Source organism: Hydractinia symbiolongicarpus, chromosome 9 (genome assembly GCF_029227915.1).
Source record: "Hydractinia symbiolongicarpus strain clone_291-10 chromosome 9, HSymV2.1, whole genome shotgun sequence".
Lineage (NCBI taxonomy): Eukaryota > Metazoa > Cnidaria > Hydrozoa > Anthoathecata > Hydractiniidae > Hydractinia > Hydractinia symbiolongicarpus.
Genome location: NC_079883.1, coordinates 12,396,452 through 12,408,999, shown reverse-complemented (window position 1 = coordinate 12,408,999; position 12,548 = coordinate 12,396,452). Strand labels below are relative to the sequence as shown.

Genomic DNA, 12,548 nt, shown 5'->3' with positions numbered 1-12,548 from the left:
AGGAAACACTTTCAACAACCGCCACGTTCCTTAATTGTTATAACAAGAAATATATCACAGCGCCATTGAAATGAAAAGGGAACAAATGAAAATGAAAAGCCTACGACACCGGGAGTTCCCAGGCGGTCACCAATCCAAGTACTATCCCGGCCCGACGATGCTTAACTTCCGTGATCAGACGAGAACGGGTGTGTTCATCGTGGTATGGCCGTAGACATTAGTAGGGGCAAATACGTGCAATTTATTTTGACGTTGTGATCAAATTTTTTTATTTAATTTCTTTGTGTTACTGACCTCTGCGATTACTGCAAACGTCAGTAACTCGACCGTACAATTTCTGGTAGTGGGGGCCTGCGTCCGCGCTCGCCCCCTCCTTAAGTCAAAATGAACGAGCTTAGAATAGTTGCGCGGCCAAATGTCGGTGGTGACTTAAACGCTAAGGTAAAACCTCGCTTGGCTGTTACGAAACGTGATTGCGATATAAGTCCTCGGAAGGCGGCGGAATTTTATTTTATTTGCCATTCCGTCAGGGTTATTGGATGATCGGCAATAGATCGAGTTTGTATGCATTTGAAAGCTCTTTTTTCTCGTACTATCACCTGAAAATGTCGTAGGAAAATGTCATAGGAAACACTTTCAACAACCGCCACGTTCCTTAATTGTTATAACAAGAAATATATCACAGCGCCATTGAAATGAAAAGGCAACAAATGAAAATGAAAAGCCTACGACACCGGGAGTTCCCAGGCGGTCCCCCATCCAAGTACTATCCCGGCCCGACGATGCTTAACTTCCGTGATCAGACGAGAACGGGTGTGTTCATCGTGGTATGGCCGTAGACATTAGTAGGGGCAAATACGTGCAATTTATTTTGACGTTGTGATCAAATTTTTTTATTTAATTTCTTTGTGTTATTGACCTCTGCGATTACTGCAAACGTCAGTAACTCGACCGTACAATTTCTGGTAGTGGGGGCCTGCGTCCGCGCTCGCCCCCTCTTTAAGTCAAAATGAACGAGCTTAGAATAGTTGCGCGGCCAAATGTCGGTGGTGACTTAAACGCTAAGGTAAAACCTCGCTTGGCTGTTACGAAACGTGATTGCGATATAAGTCCTCGGAAGGCGGCGGAATTTTATTTTATTTGCCATTCCGTCAGGGTTATTGGATGATCGGCAATAGATCGAGTTTGTATGCATTTGAAAGCTCTTTTTTCTCGTACTATCACCTGAAAATGTCGTAGGAAAATGTCATAGGAAACACTTTCAACAACCGCCACGTTCCTTAATTGTTATAACAAGAAATATATCACAGCGCCATTGAAATGAAAAGGCAACAAATGAAAATGAAAAGCCTACGACACCGGGAGTTCCCAGGCGGTCCCCCATCCAAGTACTATCCCGGCCCGACGATGCTTAACTTCCGTGATCAGACGAGAACGGGTGTGTTCATCGTGGTATGGCCGTAGACATTAGTAGGGGAAAATACGTGCAATTTATTTTGACGTTGTGATCAAATTTTTTTATTTAATTTCTTTGAGTTACTGACCTCTGCGATTACTGCAAACGTCAGTAACTCGACCGTACAATTTCTGGTAGTGGGGGGCCTGCGTCCGCGCTCGCCCCCTCCTTAACCCTATTCGGTCCGGGGTTTTTCGAACATACTATGACCGGGGGGGGGGGGCGGATTCCGCCCCCCCTCAATAATTTTTCATAGGATTATTCAAATTGAATCAAACTTGGTACACTTATAGTACGTCATAAAAGGAACAAAATGGCGCCATTAAACTTTCGCTTGCGTCAGCACATTTTCTGTGACGTCATCAGAAGCTTGAAAATTGTTAAAAATGCCACTATCTGCTTAAAATATAATTACTTTTGTTCTAGAGCGAATTTTTACATTCTGTTTGAAGTTTCTGAAAGCTAAATAAAAGTTATTTAACATATCTTCCGGTTTTTACATGGATCGGATAAAAAATTGCCAAAAATTGCCCGAAAATCCGTTTTTTTCCGATTTTCGGGTGAAATCCAAGAAAATCGGGAAATCGGGTTATTCACGTGTTCAAATTATTCACAATGATTCTTCTTGATGAAACAAAGTTGTGTTGCAAGTTTCAAGTTCTAAAGATAATCCTAACAGGAGTTATTATATTTTCCCCATTATAGGGATTTCATAGAGATTTTTAGGGGTAGTTTCGAGTAATGGGCAATATCAAAGCCTCTGAAAGGTATGGGACCTAAAAAATTAGCATGCAGGTGTCTAATAGATAGATGTTGAAACTCAGTAAGTATCATAGCCATATAACAAAGCAATCAAGAGTTATTAAAAAAAAACCGTCAGGGGGGGCGGAATCCGCCCCCCCCCGGACCGAATAGGGTTAAGTCAAAATGAATGAGCTTAGAATAGCTGCGCGGCCAAATGTCGGTGGTGACTTAAACGCTAAGGTAAAACCTCGCTTGGCTGTTACGAAACGTGATTGCGATATAAGTCCTCGGAAGGCGGCGGAATTTTATTTTATTTGCCATTCCGTCAGGGTTATTGGATGATCGGCAATAGATCGAGTTTGTATGCATTTAAAAGCTCTTTTTTCTCGTACTATCATCGAAAAATGTCGTAGGAAAATGTCATAGGAAACACTTTCAACAACCGCCACGTTCCTTAATTGTTATAACAAGAAATATATCACAGCGCCATTGACATGAAAAGGCAACAAATGAAAATGAAAAGCCTACGACACCGGGAGTTCCCAGGCGGTCACCAATCCAAGTACTATCCCGGCCCGACGATGCTTAACTTCCGTGATCAGACGAGAACGGGTGTGTTCATCGTGGTATGGCCGTAGACATTAGTAGGGGCAAATACGTGCAATTTATTTTGACGTTGTGATCAAATTTTTTTATTTAATTTCTTTGAGTTACTGACCTCTGCGATTACTGCAAACGTCAGTAACTCGACCGTACAATTTCTGGTAGTGGGGGCCTGCGTCCGCGCTCGCCCCCTCCTTAAGTCAAAATGAATGAGCTTAGAATAGTTGCGCGGCCAAATGTCGGTGGTGACTTAAACGCTAAGGTAAAACCTCGCTTGGCTGTTACGAAACGTGATTGCGATATAAGTCCTCGGACGCGGCGGAATTTTATTTTATTTGCCATTCCGTCAGGGTTATTGGATGATCGGCAATAGATCGAGTTTGTATGCATTTGAAAGCTCTTTTTTCTCGTACTATCACCTGAAAATGTCGTAGGAAAATGTCATAGGAAACACTTTCAACAACCGCCACGTTCCTTAATTGTTATAACAAGAAATATATCACAGCGCCATTGAAATGAAAAGGCAACAAATGAAAATGAAAAGCCTACGACACCGGGAGTTCCCAGGCGGTCCCCCATCCAAGTACTATCCCGGCCCGACGATGCTTAACTTCCGTGATCAGACGAGAACGGGTGTGTTCATCGTGGTATGGCCGTAGACATTAGTAGGGGCAAATACGTGCAATTTATTTTGACGTTGTGATCAAATTTTTTTATTTAATTTCTTTGAGTTACTGACCTCTGCGATTACTGCAAACGTCAGTAACTCGACCGTACAATTTCTGGTAGTGGGGTACTGCGTCCGTGCTCGCCCCCTCCTTAAGTCAAAATGAATGAGCTTAGAATAGTTGCGCGGCCAAATGTCGGTGGTGACTTAAACGCTAAGGTAAAACCTCGCTTGGCTGTTACGAAACGTGATTGCGATATAAGTCCTCGCAAGGCGGCGGAATTTTATTTTATTTGCCATTCCGTCAGGGTTATTGGATGATCGGCAATAGATCGAGTTTGTATGCGTTTAAAAGCTCTTTTTTCTCGTACTATCACCTGAAAATGTCGTAGGAAAATGTCATAGGAAACACTTTCAACAACCGCCACGTTCCTTAATTGTTATAACAAGAAATATATCACAGCGCCATTGAAATGAAAAGGCAACAAATGAAAATGAAAAGCCTACGACACCGGGAGTTCCCAGGCGGTCCCCCATCCAAGTACTATCCCGGCCCGACGATGCTTAACTTCCGTGATCAGACGAGAACGGGTGTGTTCATCGTGGTATGGCCGTAGACATTAGTAGGGGCAAATACGTGCAATTTATTTTGACGTTGTGATCAAATTTTTTTATTTAATTTCTTTGAGTTACTGACCTCTGCGATTACTGCAAACGTCAGTAACTCGACCGTACAATTTCTGGTAGTGGGGTACTGCGTCCGTGCTCGCCCCCTCCTTAAGTCAAAATGAATGAGCTTAGAATAGTTGCGCGGCCAAATGTCGGTGGTGACTTAAACGCTAAGGTAAAACCTCGCTTGGCTGTTACGAAACGTGATTGCGATATAAGTCCTCGCAAGGCGGCGGAATTTTATTTTATTTGCCATTCCGTCAGGGTTATTGGATGATCGGCAATAGATCGAGTTTGTATGCGTTTAAAAGCTCTTTTTTCTCGTACTATCACCTGAAAATGTCGTAGGAAAATGTCATAGGAAACACTTTCAACAACCGCCACGTTCCTTAATTGTTATAACAAGAAATATATCACAGCGCCATTGAAATGAAAAGGCAACAAATAAAAATAAAAAGCCTACGACACCGGGAGTTCCCAGGCGGTCCCCCATCCAAGTACTATCCCGGCCCGACGATGCTTAACTTCCGTGATCAGACAAGAACGGGTGTGTTCATCGTGGTATGGCCGTAGACATTAGTAGGGGCAAATACGTGCAATTTATTTTGACGTTGTGATCAATTTTTTTTATTTAATTTCTTTGAGTTACTGACCTCTGCGATTACTGCAAACGTCAGTAACTCGACCGTACAATTTCTGGTAGTGGGGGCCTGCGTCCGCGCTCGCCCCCTCCTTAAGTCAAAATGAATGAGCTTAGAATAGTTGCGCGGCCAAATGTCGGTGGTGACTTAAACGCTAAGGTAAAACCTCGCTTGGCTGTTACGAAACGTGATTGCGATATAAGTCCTCGGAAGGCGGCGGAATTTTATTTTATTTGCCATTCCGTCAAGGTTATTGGATGATCGGCAATAGATCGAGTTAGTATGCATTTGAAAGCTCTTTTTTCTCGTACTATCACCTGAAAATGTCGTAGGAAAATGTCATAGGAAACACTTTCAACAACCGCCACGTTCCTTAATTGTTATAACAAGAAATATATCACAGCGCCATTGAAATGAAAAGGCAACAAATAAAAATGAAAAGCCTACGACACCGGGAGTTCCCAGGCGGTCCCCCATCCAAGTACTATCCCGGCCCGACGATGCTTAACTTCCGTGATCAGACGAGAACGGGTGTGTTCATCGTGGTATGGCCGTAGACATTAGTAGGGGCAAATACGTGCAATTTATTTTGACGTTGTGATCAAATTTTTTTATTTAATTTCTTTGAGTTACTGACCTCTGCGATTACTGCAAACGTCAGTAACTCGTCCGTACAATTTCTGGTAGTGGGGGACTGCGTCCGTGCTCGCCCCCTCCTTAAGTCAAAATGAATGAGCTTAGAATAGTTGCGCGGCCAAATGTCGGTGGTGACTTGAACGCTAAGGTAAAACCTCGCTTGGCTGTTACGAAACGTGATTGCGATATAAGTCCTCGCAAGGCGGCGGAATTTTATTTTATTTGCCATTCCGTCAGGGTTATTGGATGATCGGCAATAGATCGAGTTTGTATGCGTTTGAAAGCTCTTTTTTCTCGTACTATCACCTGAAAATGTCGTAGGAAAATGTCATAGGAAACACTTTCAACAACCGCCACGTTCCTTAATTGTTATAACAAGAAATATATCACAGCGCCATTGAAATGAAAAGGCAACAAATAAAAATGAAAAGCCTACGACACCGGGAGTTCCCAGGCGGTCCCCCATCCAAGTACTATCCCGGCCCGACGATGCTTAGCTTCCGTGATCAGACGAGAACGGGTGTGTTCATCGTGGTATGGCCGTAGACATTAGTAGGGGCAAATACGTGCAATTTATTTTGACGTTGTGATCAAATTTTTTTATTTAATTTCTTTGAGTTACTGACCTCTGCGATTACTGCAAACGTCAGTAACTCGACCGTACAATTTCTGGTAGTGGGGGACTGCGTCCGTGCTCGCCCCCTCCTTAAGTCAAAATGAATGAGCTTAGAATAGTTGCGCGGCCAAATGTCGGTGGTGACTTAAACGCTAAGGTAAAACCTCGCTTGGCTGTTACGAAACGTGATTGCGATATAAGTCCTCGCAAGGCGGCGGAATTTTATTTTATTTGCCATTCCGTCAGGGTTATTGGATGATCGGCAATAGATCGAGTTTGTATGCGTTTGAAAGCTCTTTTTTCTCGTACTATCACCTGAAAATGTCGTAGGAAAATGTCATAGGAAACACTTTCAACAACCGCCACGTTCCTTAATTGTTATAACAAGAAATATATCACAGCGCCATTGAAATGAAAAGGCAACAAATAAAAATGAAAAGCCTACGACACCGGGAGTTCCCAGGCGGTCCCCCATCCAAGTACTATCCCGGCCCGACGATGCTTAACTTCCGTGATCAGACGAGAACGGGTGTGTTCATCGTGGTATGGCCGTAGACATTAGTAGGGGCAAATACGTGCAATTTATTTTGACGTTGTGTTCAATTTTTTTTATTTAATTTCTTTGAGTTACTGACCTCTGCGATTACTGCAAACGTCAGTAACTCGACCGTACAATTTCTGGTAGTGGGGGCCTGCGTCCGCGCTCGCCCCCTCCTTAAGTCAAAATGAATGAGCTTAGAATAGTTGCGCGGCCAAATGTCGGTGGTGACTTAAACGCTAAGGTAAAACCTCGCTTGGCTGTTACGAAACGTGATTGCGATATAAGTCCTCGGAAGGCGGCGGAATTTTATTTTATTTGCCATTCCGTCAAGGTTATTGGATGATCGGCAATAGATCGAGTTAGTATGCATTTGAAAGCTCTTTTTTCTCGTACTATCACCTGAAAATGTCGTAGGAAAATGTCATAGGAAACACTTTCAACAACCGCCACGTTCCTTAATTGTTATAACAAGAAATATATCACAGCGCCATTGAAATGAAAAGGCAACAAATAAAAATGAAAAGCCTACGACACCGGGAGTTCCCAGGCGGTCCCCCATCCAAGTACTATCCCGGCCCGACGATGCTTAACTTCCGTGATCAGACGAGAACGGGTGTGTTCATCGTGGTATGGCCGTAGACATTAGTAGGGGCAAATACGTGCAATTTATTTTGACGTTGTGATCAAATTTTTTTATTTAATTTCTTTGAGTTACTGACCTCTGCGATTACTGCAAACGTCAGTAACTCGACCGTACAATTTCTGGTAGTGTGGGCCTGCGTCCGCGCTCGCCCCCTCCTTAAGTCAAAATGAATGAGCTTAGAATAGTTGCGCGGCCAAATGTCGGTGGTGACTTAAACGCTAAGGTAAAACCTCGCTTGGCTGTTACGAAATGTGATCGCGATATAAGTCCTCGGAAGGCGGCGGATTTTTATTTTATTTGCCATTCCGTCAAGGTTATTGGATGATCGGCAATAGATCGAGTTAGTATGCATTTGAAAGCTCTTTTTTCTCGTACTATCACCTGAAAATGTCGTAGGAAAATGTCATAGGAAACACTTTCAACAACCGCCACGTTCCTTAATTGTTATAACAAGAAATATATCACAGCGCCATTGAAATGAAAAGGCAACAAATGAAAATGAAAAGCCTACGACACCGGGAGTTCCCAGGCGGTCCCCCATCCAAGTACTATCCCGGCCCGACGATGCTTAACTTCCGTGATCGGACGAGAACGGGTGTGTTCATCGTGGTATGGCCGTAGACATTAGTAGGGGCAAATACGTGCAATTTATTTTGACGTTGTGATCAAATTTTTTTATTTAATTTCTTTGAGTTACTGACCTCTGCGATTACTGCAAACGTCAGTAACTCGACCGTACAATTTCTGGTAGTGGGGGCCTGCGTCCGCGCTCGCCCCCTCCTTAAGTCAAAATGAATGAGCTTAGAATAGTTGCGCGGCCAAATGTCGGTGGTGACTTAAACGCTAAGGTAAAACCTCGCTTGGCTGTTACGAAACGTGATTGCGATATAAGTCCTCGGAAGGCGGCGGAATTTTATTTTATTTGCCATTCCGTCAGGGTTATTGGATGATCAGCAATAGATCGAGTTTGTATGCATTTGAAAGCTCTTTTTTCTGGTACTATCACCTGAAAATGTCGTAGGAAAATGTCATAGGAAACACTTTCAACAACCGCCACGTTCCTTAATTGTTATAACAAGAAATATATCACAGCGCCATTGAAATGAAAAGGCAACAAATGAAAATGAAAAGCCTACGACACCGGGAGTTCCCAGGCGGTCCCCCATCCAAGTACTATTCCGGCCCGACGATGCTTAACTTCCGTGATCAGACGAGAACGGGTGTGTTCATCGTGGTATGGCCGTAGACATTAGTAGGGGCAAATACGTGCAATTTATTTTGACGTTGTGATCAAATTTTTTTATTTAATTTCTTTGAGTTACTGACCTCTGCGATTACTGCAAACGTCAGTAACTCGACCGTACAATTTCTGGTAGTGGGGGCCTGCGTCCGCGCTCGCCCCCTCCTCAAGTCAAAATGAATGAGCTTAGAATAGTTGCGCGGCCAAATGTCGGTGGTGACTTAAACGCTAAGGTAGAACCTCGCTTGGCTGTTACGAAACGTGATTGCGATATAAGTCCTCGGAAGGCGGCGGAATTTTATTTTATTTGCCATTCCGTCAGGGTTATTGGATGATCGGCAATAGATCGAGTTTGTATGCATTTGAAAGCTCTTTTTTCTCGTACTATCACCTGAAAATGTCGTAGGAAAATGTCATAGGAAACACTTTCAACAACCGCCACGTTCCTTAATTGTTATAACAAGAAATATATCACAGCGCCATTGAAATGAAAAGGCAACAAATGAAAATGAAAAGCCTACGACACCGGGAGTTCCCAGGCGGTCCCCCATCCAAGTACTATCCCGGCCCGACGATGCTTAACTTCCGTGATCGGACGAGAACGGGTGTGTTCATCGTGGTATGGCCGTAGACATTAGTAGGGTCAAATACGTGCAATTTATTTTGACGTTGTGATCAAATTTTTTTATTTAATTTCTTTGAGTTACTGACCTCTGCGATTACTGCAAACGTCAGTAACTCGACCGTACAATTTCTGGTAGTGGGGGCCTGCGTCCGCGCTCGCCCCCTCCTTAAGTCAAAATGAATGAGCTTAGAATAGTTGCGCGGCCAAATGTCGGTGGTGACTTAAACGCTAAGGTAAAACCTCGCTTGGCTGTTACGAAACGTGATTGCGATATAAGTCCTCGCAAGGTGGCGGAATTTTATTTTATTTGCCATTCCGTCAGGGTTATTGGATGATCGGCAATAGATCGAGTTTGTATGCGTTTGAAAGCTCTTTTTTCTCGTACTATCACCTGAAAATGTCGTAGGAAAATGTCATAGGAAACACTTTCAACAACCGCCACGTTCCTTAATTGTTATAACAAGAAATATATCACAGCACCATTGAAATGAAAAGGCAACAAATGAAAATGAAAAGCCTACGACACCGGGAGTTCCCAGGCGGTTCCCCATCCAAGTACTATCCCGGCCCGACGATGCTTAACTTCCGTGATCAGACGAGAACGAGTGTGTTCTTCGTGGTATGGCCGTAGACATTAGTAGGGGCAAATACGTGCAATTTATTTTGACGTTGTGATCAAATTTTTTTATTTAATTTCTTTGAGTTACTGACCTCTGCGATTACTGCAAACGTCAGTAACTCGACCGTACAATTTCTGGTAGTGGGGGCCTGCGTCCGCGCTCGCCCCCTCCTTAAGTCAAAATGAATGAGCTTAGAATAGTTGCGCAGCCAAATGTCGGTGGTGACTTAAACGCTAAGGTAAAACCTCGCTTGGCTGTTACGAAACGTGATTGCGATATAAGTCCTCGCAAGGCGGCGGAATTTTATTTTATTTGCCATTCCGTCAGGGTTATTGGATGATCGGCAATAGATCGAGTTTGTATGCATTTGAAAGCTCTTTTTTCTCGTACTATCACCTGAAAATGTCGTAGGAAAATGTCATAGGAAACACTTTCAACAACCGCCACGTTCCTTAATTGTTATAACAAGAAATATATCACAGCGCCATTGAAATGAAAAGGCAACAAATGAAAATGAAAAGCCTACGACACCGGGAGTTCCCAGGCGGTCCCCCATCCAAGTACTATCCCGGCCCGACGATGCTTAACTTCCGTGATCGGACGAGAACGGGTGTGTTCATCGTGGTATGGCCGTAGACATTAGTAGGGGCAAATACGTGCAATTTATTTTGACGTTGTGATCAAATTTTTTTATTTAATTTCTTTGAGTTACTGACCTCTGCGATTACTGCAAACGTCAGTAACTCGACCGTACAATTTCTGGTAGTGGGGGCCTGCGTCCGCGCTCGCCCCCTCCTTAAGTCAAAATGAATGAGCTTAGAATAGTTGCGCGGCCAAATGTCGGTGGTGACTTAAACGCTAAGGTAAAACCTCGCTTGGCTGTTACGAAACGTGATTGCGATATAAGTCCTCGGAAGGCGGCGGAATTTTATTTTATTTGCCATTCCGTCAGGGTTATTGGATGATCGGCAATAGATCGAGTTTGTATGCATTTGAAAGCTCTTTTTTCTCGTACTATCACCTGAAAATGTCGTAGGAAAATGTCATAGGAAACACTTTCAACAACCGCCACGTTCCTTAATTGTTATAACAAGAAATATATCACAGCGCCATTGAAATGAAAAAGCAACAAATGAAAATGAAAAGCCTACGACACCGGGAGTTCCCAGGCGGTCCCCCATCCAAGTACTATTCCGGCCCGACGATGCTTAACTTCCGTGATCAGACGAGAACGGGTGTGTTCATCGTGGTATGGCCGTAGACATTAGTAGGGGCAAATACGTGCAATTTATTTTGACGTTGTGATCAAATTTTTTTATTTAATTTCTTTGAGTTACTGACCTCTGCGATTACTGCAAACGTCAGTAACTCGACCGTACAATTTCTGGTAGTGGGGGCCTGCGTCCGCGCTCGCCCCCTCCTTAAGTCAAAATGAATGAGCTTAGAATAGTTGCGCGGCCAAATGTCGGTGGTGACTTAAACGCTAAGGTAAAACCTCGCTTGGCTGTTACGAAACGTGATTGCGATATAAGTCCTCGCAAGGTAGCGGAATTTTATTTTATTTGCCATTCCGTCAGGGTTATTGGATGATCGGCAATAGATCGAGTTTGTATGCGTTTGAAAGCTCTTTTTTCTCGTACTATCACCTGAAAATGTCGTAGGAAAATGTCATAGGAAACACTTTCAACAACCGCCACGTTCCTTAATTGTTATAACAAGAAATATATCACAGCGCCATTGAAATGAAAAGGCAACAAATGAAAATGAAAAGCCTACGACACCGGGAGTTCCCAGGCGGTCCCCCATCCAAGTACTATCCCGGCCCGACGATGCTTAACTTCCGTGATCAGACGAGAACGAGTGTGTTCTTCGTGGTATGGCCGTAGACATTAGTAGGGGCAAATACGTGCAATTTATTTTGACGTTGTGATCAAATTTTTTTATTTAATTTCTTTGAGTTACTGACCTCTGCGATTACTGCAAACGTCAGTAACTCGACCGTACAATTTCTGGTAGTGGGGGCCTGCGTCCGCGCTCGCCCCCTCCTTAAGTCAAAATGAATGAGCTTAGAATAGTTGCGCGGCCAAATGTCGGTGGTGACTTAAACGCTAAGGTAAAACCTCGCTTGGCTGTTACGAAACGTGATTGCGATATAAGTCCTCGCAAGGCGGCGGAATTTTATTTTATTTGCCATTCCGTCAGGGTTATTGGATGATCGGCAATAGATCGAGTTTGTATGCATTTGAAAGCTCTTTTTTCTCGTACTATCACCTGAAAATGTCGTAGGAAAATGTCATAGGAAACACTTTCAACAACCGCCACGTTCCTTAATTGTTATAACAAGAAATATATCACAGCGCCATTGAAATGAAAAGGCAACAAATGAAAATGAAAAGCCTACGACACCGGGAGTTCCCAGGCGGTCCCCCATCCAAGTACTATCCCGGCCCGACGATGCTTAACTTCCGTGATCAGACGAGAACGGGTGTGTTCATCGTGGTATGGCCGTAGACATTAGTAGGGGCAAATACGTGCAATTTATTTTGACGTTGTGATCAAATTTTTTTATTTAATTTCTTTGAGTTACTGACCTCTGCGATTACTGCAAACGTCAGTAACTCGACCGTACAATTTCTGGTAGTGGGAGCCTGCGTCCGCGCTCGCCCCCTCCTTAAGTCAAAATGAATGAGCTTAGAATAGTTGCGCGGCCAAATGTCGGTGGTGACTTAAACGCTAAGGTAAAACCTCGCTTGGCTGTTACGAAACGTGATTGCGATATAAGTCCTCGGAAGGCGGCGGAATTTTATTTTATTTGCCATTCCGTCAGGGTTATTGGATGATCGGCAA

At 43.6% G+C, this 12,548-nt stretch overlaps 19 non-coding genes across 19 annotated transcripts; all 19 read right to left on the bottom strand.

The window, feature by feature from the left end:
• Positions 1–97: 97 nt before the first annotated feature.
• Positions 98–216, bottom strand: LOC130659090 (5S ribosomal RNA). The gene has a single exon (XR_008986302.1). It is a non-coding gene; the product is annotated as a 5S ribosomal RNA (ribosomal RNA).
• A 506-nt stretch (positions 217–722) lies between these two features.
• Positions 723–841, bottom strand: LOC130658611 (5S ribosomal RNA). The gene has a single exon (XR_008985824.1). It is a non-coding gene; the product is annotated as a 5S ribosomal RNA (ribosomal RNA).
• A 506-nt stretch (positions 842–1,347) lies between these two features.
• Positions 1,348–1,466, bottom strand: LOC130658609 (5S ribosomal RNA). Its single transcript, XR_008985822.1, has one exon. It is a non-coding gene; the product is annotated as a 5S ribosomal RNA (ribosomal RNA).
• A 1,255-nt stretch (positions 1,467–2,721) lies between these two features.
• LOC130659089 (5S ribosomal RNA) lies at positions 2,722–2,840 on the bottom strand. Its single transcript, XR_008986301.1, has one exon. It is a non-coding gene; the product is annotated as a 5S ribosomal RNA (ribosomal RNA).
• Positions 2,841–3,345: 505 nt separating this feature from the next.
• On the bottom strand, positions 3,346–3,464 carry LOC130658607 (5S ribosomal RNA). Its single transcript, XR_008985821.1, has one exon. It is a non-coding gene; the product is annotated as a 5S ribosomal RNA (ribosomal RNA).
• Positions 3,465–3,970: 506 nt separating this feature from the next.
• LOC130658606 (5S ribosomal RNA) lies at positions 3,971–4,089 on the bottom strand. Its single transcript, XR_008985820.1, has one exon. It is a non-coding gene; the product is annotated as a 5S ribosomal RNA (ribosomal RNA).
• Positions 4,090–4,595: 506 nt separating this feature from the next.
• On the bottom strand, positions 4,596–4,714 carry LOC130659033 (5S ribosomal RNA). Its single transcript, XR_008986245.1, has one exon. It is a non-coding gene; the product is annotated as a 5S ribosomal RNA (ribosomal RNA).
• Positions 4,715–5,220: 506 nt separating this feature from the next.
• Positions 5,221–5,339, bottom strand: LOC130658605 (5S ribosomal RNA). Its single transcript, XR_008985819.1, has one exon. It is a non-coding gene; the product is annotated as a 5S ribosomal RNA (ribosomal RNA).
• Positions 5,340–5,845: 506 nt separating this feature from the next.
• Positions 5,846–5,964, bottom strand: LOC130658811 (5S ribosomal RNA). Its single transcript, XR_008986023.1, has one exon. It is a non-coding gene; the product is annotated as a 5S ribosomal RNA (ribosomal RNA).
• Positions 5,965–6,470: 506 nt separating this feature from the next.
• LOC130658604 (5S ribosomal RNA) lies at positions 6,471–6,589 on the bottom strand. Its single transcript, XR_008985818.1, has one exon. It is a non-coding gene; the product is annotated as a 5S ribosomal RNA (ribosomal RNA).
• Positions 6,590–7,095: 506 nt separating this feature from the next.
• LOC130658602 (5S ribosomal RNA) lies at positions 7,096–7,214 on the bottom strand. Its single transcript, XR_008985816.1, has one exon. It is a non-coding gene; the product is annotated as a 5S ribosomal RNA (ribosomal RNA).
• Positions 7,215–7,720: 506 nt separating this feature from the next.
• On the bottom strand, positions 7,721–7,839 carry LOC130658848 (5S ribosomal RNA). Its single transcript, XR_008986061.1, has one exon. It is a non-coding gene; the product is annotated as a 5S ribosomal RNA (ribosomal RNA).
• A 506-nt stretch (positions 7,840–8,345) lies between these two features.
• On the bottom strand, positions 8,346–8,464 carry LOC130658798 (5S ribosomal RNA). Its single transcript, XR_008986010.1, has one exon. It is a non-coding gene; the product is annotated as a 5S ribosomal RNA (ribosomal RNA).
• A 506-nt stretch (positions 8,465–8,970) lies between these two features.
• LOC130658726 (5S ribosomal RNA) lies at positions 8,971–9,089 on the bottom strand. The gene has a single exon (XR_008985939.1). It is a non-coding gene; the product is annotated as a 5S ribosomal RNA (ribosomal RNA).
• Positions 9,090–9,595: 506 nt separating this feature from the next.
• LOC130659282 (5S ribosomal RNA) lies at positions 9,596–9,714 on the bottom strand. Its single transcript, XR_008986493.1, has one exon. It is a non-coding gene; the product is annotated as a 5S ribosomal RNA (ribosomal RNA).
• Positions 9,715–10,220: 506 nt separating this feature from the next.
• LOC130658603 (5S ribosomal RNA) lies at positions 10,221–10,339 on the bottom strand. The gene has a single exon (XR_008985817.1). It is a non-coding gene; the product is annotated as a 5S ribosomal RNA (ribosomal RNA).
• A 506-nt stretch (positions 10,340–10,845) lies between these two features.
• On the bottom strand, positions 10,846–10,964 carry LOC130658797 (5S ribosomal RNA). Its single transcript, XR_008986009.1, has one exon. It is a non-coding gene; the product is annotated as a 5S ribosomal RNA (ribosomal RNA).
• A 506-nt stretch (positions 10,965–11,470) lies between these two features.
• On the bottom strand, positions 11,471–11,589 carry LOC130659169 (5S ribosomal RNA). The gene has a single exon (XR_008986381.1). It is a non-coding gene; the product is annotated as a 5S ribosomal RNA (ribosomal RNA).
• A 506-nt stretch (positions 11,590–12,095) lies between these two features.
• LOC130658601 (5S ribosomal RNA) lies at positions 12,096–12,214 on the bottom strand. The gene has a single exon (XR_008985814.1). It is a non-coding gene; the product is annotated as a 5S ribosomal RNA (ribosomal RNA).
• Between the last annotated feature and the right edge of the window lie 334 nt (positions 12,215–12,548).